This window comes from Mobula birostris, chromosome 13 (assembly GCF_030028105.1).
Source record: "Mobula birostris isolate sMobBir1 chromosome 13, sMobBir1.hap1, whole genome shotgun sequence".
Classification (NCBI taxonomy): domain Eukaryota; kingdom Metazoa; phylum Chordata; class Chondrichthyes; order Myliobatiformes; family Myliobatidae; genus Mobula; species Mobula birostris.
Genome location: NC_092382.1, coordinates 97,786,703 through 97,792,702, shown reverse-complemented (window position 1 = coordinate 97,792,702; position 6,000 = coordinate 97,786,703).

Genomic DNA, 6,000 nt, shown 5'->3' with positions numbered 1-6,000 from the left:
GGAGAGGGAGGAGTGGAGAGAGAGACAGTGCAGGACAGAGAGACAAGAAGAGAGAGAGATGGGAGGGGGGAGAGCGGGAAAGGGAGAGAGAGAGGAGGGGACAGAGAAAGAGGGAAAGAGGGAGAGAGAGGAGATAGTGCTCTACGGCACACGTTCTGTTTCTCCGTGCAGTGACTTCTTACAGAGAGGAAGAGTGGAGATAGAGAAGAACGAGAGGGGAGAGGAGAGAGGGTGAGGAGGGAGGAGAGGGTGGGGAGGGAGAGGGGGAGGCTGAGAGGGGAGAAAGAAGGCGAGAGGGACAGAGAGAGAGAGAGAGATAAGGTAGTGCTGTGCGGCATGCATTCTGTTATTCTGTGCAGTGACTTTTTACAGAGGAAGTGGGGACAGAGTAGAGCGAGAGGGGAGAGAGAGAAAAGAGGGTGGGAAGGGCGAGGGAGGGAGGGGAGAGAGAGAAGAGAGGGTGGGGAGGGAGATGGAGGGAGGGGAGAGAGAGAAGAGAGGGTGGGGAGGGAGGGGAGAGAGTGGGATGGGGAGGGGGGGAGGAGAGAGCGAGAGAGGAAATGTTCAGAGTTCGGATTGATATCAATAGATACAGATAGGCAGCTGTATATAGAGGTCTGGGCAGGCAGATAGATTGAGAAATAGGCAGATTGTTCTTGAGAGATGGATAGGCAGATGGACAGGTAGTTGGACAGATCTGGAGATATACATATAGAGAGATTTGACAGGTAGACACAACCTGCCCCGGTCGCTGTGCAGAAGTGGCTGGTCGCACCTGACTCTCCCTAACTCGGTCACGGGTTTCCAAATGCTCCAGGTATCCTCGCCCAAAGAATTTTAATCAGCTATTTCCCCACAACTGACGTGAGTCTACCGCTCCCAGGATTTCCCCCGTTCCCTTCTTAAATAGAGGCGCAACATCGGCCACCCGCCAGTCCTCCTGGCTGTCGACTGTCCCTAGAGGGCACGAAGGTACAGGGGGTGATTGATAAGTTCGTGGCCTAAAGTAGAAGGAGTCAACTTTAGAAAACCTAGCACATTTATTTTTCCTACATTTGCACACTTAGTCCAGCGGTCGTGGAGCATATGGATCCCTCCTTTGTAGAAGTCGGTGTCTTGGACCTCCAGACGGTAGTCCACAGCGGGGGTGATTCATAAGTTCGTGACCTAGGGTAGAAGGAGATGGGTTATACAGCTCTCGTTACATGCAGGTGCAGATCAACCCCTTGAGTGATTATGCAGAGAGCTTGAAGTTAATAACTCATCTTCTTCTTTTCTCTCTCTCTCTCTCTCTCTCTCTCACACACACACACACACACACACACAAACCCTTCTGTCTCTCTGACATAGAGATCCCCATCGCTCTGACACACACAGAGCTCCCCTCTCTCCGACATGGAGCCACTCTCTCTCTCACACACACGCACACATACGCACAGCCCTCTCTTTCTCTCTCATCCACACACAGTCTCCCTCCCTCTGCCACAAAAACAGAGCCTCCCTCCCTCTCTCTCTGACATAGGGGAACCTCACACACATATAACACACAGCACACACAGAGCCGCACTCTCTCTCTCTGATACACACGCACATACATACACAGAGCACCCCTCTAGCTCCCTGTCTCTCTCTCTCTCTCTCTCTCTCTCTCACACACACACACACACACAGAACCTCTCTCTCACACAGACACAGAGTCCCCCTTCTCTCTCTCTCTCTCTCTGACACAGCCCCTCCCTCTCTCTCACACTAACATTCACACACTGTCCCTCTCCCTCTTTCTCATCCACACTCAGTTCCCCTCCCTCTGCCACACATACAGAGCCCCCCCGACACACGCGCACACACACAACACACAGAGAGCCCCTCTCTCTCTCTCTCTCTCACACACACACACACAAATGGCCTTTCCCTCTTTCCTACAGACACACGCAAACACAGACACAATCCCCCCTCCCTCTAGTCCACTGAGCCCACCTTCCCCTGCCGTGCAGACAGAGAATCTCTCTGCCAGACACACACACACAACCCCTCTCTCTCACACGCACACAGTCCCCGTCCCTCTGCCAAACATACTGAGCCCTTTCCTCTCTCTCTGACAGAGCCTCTCCCTTCACACACAGCCCCCACTCTCTCATCCATACTCAGTCCCCCTCCCTCTGCCACAGATACAGAGACACACACACACACACAGAGTCACACAGACCCCCTCTCGTTGACACACACGAAGAGCCTCCCAGTCTCTCTGACACACACACACACACATCCCCTCACTCTCTGACACACACAGCCCCGCTCTTTCTTTGAAAAACATAGACCCTCTGCCTCTGACACACACACAGTCCCCCTCCCTCCGCCACACATACAGAGCCTCCCTCCCTCTCTCTGACCCAGGGCCCCCCTCTCTCTGTCACACATAGCACACTTCACACACAGCCCCCCCCCTCTCATCCACACAAAGATCCCTCTCTCTGCCACACATACAGAGCCACTCCCTCTCTCTAACACGGAGGCCCTCTCTCTCTCACACACACACACACAACCCTCCTTTGAGACAGAGGCCCCCATCTCTCTGACACACACAAGCACACACACAGTCACCCTCCCTCTGCATCATACGCAGAGCCTCCCTCCCACCCTCTCTCTCTCTCTCTCTGACAAAGCCTCCTTCTATTTCGCATAACACACTTCACGCCAGGCCCCTCCCTATCATCCACACTCGGAGAATATGTGTGGCAGAGCCTCCCTGTCTCTCTGACACAGAGCCGCACTCTCTCCCAAACACATATAATACACACACACACACACACAAAGCCCCACTCCCTCTCTCTCTGACACACACACACAACATACACACAGAGCCCCACTCTCTCTCTGACACAAACACATACACACACACACACAGTCCCACTCCTTCTACCCTACAGAGACCCCCACTCGCTCTGCCAGACACCCACACAAAGCTCCTCTCTCTCCGACACGTAAGAGCATCAGAAATAGGAGCAGGAGTCGGCCATCTGGCCCATCGAGCCTGCCCCGCCATTCAATAAGATCATGGCTGATTTGTTCGTAAACTCAGCTCCATCTACCTGCCTTTTCCCCATAACCCTTAATTCCCTTACTAAGTAAAAATCTATCTAACTGTATCTTAAATATATTTAGTGAAGAAGCCTCAACTGCTTCCCTGGGCAAAGAATTCCACAGATTCACCAGATTCTCTGGGGAAAACAGCTTTTCCTCATCTCCTTCCTAAACCTTCTCCCCGAACATTGAGGCAATATCCCCTAGTTCTAGTCTCACCTACCAATGGAAGCAACTTTCCTACTTCTATCTTATCTATCCCTTTCAAAATTTTGTTTGTTTCTATAAGATCCCCTCTCATTCTTCTGAATTCCAGAGAGTATAGTCCCAGACAAGTCAATCTCTCCTCATAGGTTAACCCCTTCATCCCTGGAATCAACCTGGTGAACAACCTCTGGACTGTCTCCAAAGCCAGTCTATCCTTCCTCAAGTATCACAGATGCATTCCATGAAGTCCTCCTCAAGACTTCCTTGACCAACCTGATTCACCCAGTCTATGTGGAAGTTAAAATCCCCCATGACAACTGCCGTTCAGTTCTTACAAGCCTCAGTTATTTCTTGGTTAATCACCTCTGCCACTGCAATATTTTTATTAGGTGGCCTATAGACAACACCTACCAGTGATTTTTTTCCCTTTACTATTCTTAATCTCTACCCAGATGGACTCAACCTTCTGCTCCGTAGATCTTATATCGTCTCTCACAATTGCCCTGATCTCATCCCTAATCAAGAACACCACACCACCTCCTCTGCCTTCCTTCATATCTTTCTGTATTACCTGAAACCCTTGGATATTTAATTCCCAGTCATCTCCACCTTGCAGCCAGCTTTCTGTAATGGCCACTAAATCATATGGCTTGGTACGGATCTGTGCCACAAGTTCACTAACCTTGTTTCTAATACCACGGGCATTTAGATAAAGTGACCATATACTCATTGTCCTTTTAGAATCCAGTGACCTGTGCGATTTTTGCTTTTTACTTTTATGCACTCTACTCTTAATTTTTTCACCACTAACTCTAGATTTGGTCTCTGCATCAATTCCCTCTTCTGCGTGGGTACCCATCCCCCTGCCATATTAGTTTAAAGCCTCCCCACCAGCACTGGCAAACAATCTCCCTCGGACATTGATCCCGGCCCCGCCCAGATGCAGACACACACAGCACCCCTCTCTCCCCGAGAAACATAGACTCCCGTCTCTCTCTCTCTCTCTCTCACACACACACAGTCCCCCTCCCTCTGCCAAACTTACAGAGCCTCCCTCCCTCTCTCTCTGACAGTCTCTCTCCCTCTCTATCTGAGAGTCTCCCTCCCTCTCTCTGAGTCCCTCTCCCTCTCTCTGACAGTCTCTCTCTCTCTCACACACACACACACATAACACACCCACATACAGCTCTTTCCCTCTCATCCACACTCAGTCACCTCCCTCTGCCACACATACAGAGACCCCCTTCTCTCTCTCTGACACACACACACATGGTCTTTCCCTCTTTCGTGCGCACACACACACACAGAGTCCCCCTCTCACTCTGACACACACCAATAGCCCCACTCTCTCTCTCTGACACTCACACAAACGCTCTCTCTCTTTCACCAGATACCAAGCCCACCTCTCTCTCTGAGACACACGCAACATACAAAGAGCCTAACTCTCTCTCTCTCTCACACACACACACACAAACACTGCCTTTCCCTTTCCTACACACGCACACAAAGCCTCCATCTCTCTCTGACATGCACACACAGTCCCCCTCCCTCTCTCTCACAAACACAGCCCCTCTCCCACACACACGTAACACAGAACATACACAGAGCCTCTCACTCTGCTCCACAGTCCCACACCCTCTGCCCCACAGAGCCCCCCCCCCGCTGCACAGACACAGAGCCCCTCTGTCATTGCCACAGACAGCCACCCCTCTCTCTCTCTGACACATACCGATCCCCCCGTCTCTCTCTGACACACACAGAAACCTACCTCCCTCTGCCACACATGACAAAGCCTCCCTCCCCTCTCTCTCTGACAGAGTCTCTCTCCCTTTCTCTCTGATATACTCCCTCCCTCGGTCTCACACATAACACACCTCACACTCAGCCCCCCTCCCTCTACAACACATAAAGAGCCCCTCCCGTTTGACACAGAAACTCTCTCTCTCTCACACACACACACACACAGACCCACTCCCTCTCTCTTTCACACACACACATACAGAGACCCACTCCCTCTCTCTTTCACATACACACACACACGGCCCTTCCCTCATTCCAACAGACAATGCCACTCACTCTGCCCCACGGAGCCCTACTCCCTCTGCAGCACACACAGTGATCCCCACTCGCTCTGCCATGCACACAGGGCCCCACACTTAACCCCTCTCTCTCTGCCACAGAAGGCCCCCCTCTTGTCGCAGAGATCCACTCACTGTCTAACACACACAGCCCCCCCTCCATCTAGCACAGAGAGATGCCTCTTCCTCTCTCTCACAGAGCCTCCCTCCCTCTCTCTCTGACAGAGCTAGAAGGGGCCATGAGAAGGCCTTGGCGAGCAGGATTAAGGAAATCCCCAAGGCATTCCACAAGTATGTGAAGAGCAAGAGGATAAGACGTGAAGAGGATAGGACCAATGAACTGTGACAGTGGAAAAGTGTGTCTGGAACCGGAGGAAATAGCAAAAATACTTAATGAATACTTTGCTTCACTACGGAAAAGGATCTTGGCGATTGTAGGGATGACTTCCAGCAGATTGAAAAGCTTGAGCATTTAGACATTAAGAAAGAGGATGTGCTAGAGCTTTTGGAAAGCATCAAGTTGGATAAGTCACCGGGACTGGACGGGATGTACCCCCAGGCTACTGTGGGAGACGAGGGAGGAGATTGCTGAGTCTCTGGTGATGATCTTTGCATCATCAATGGGGATGAGACA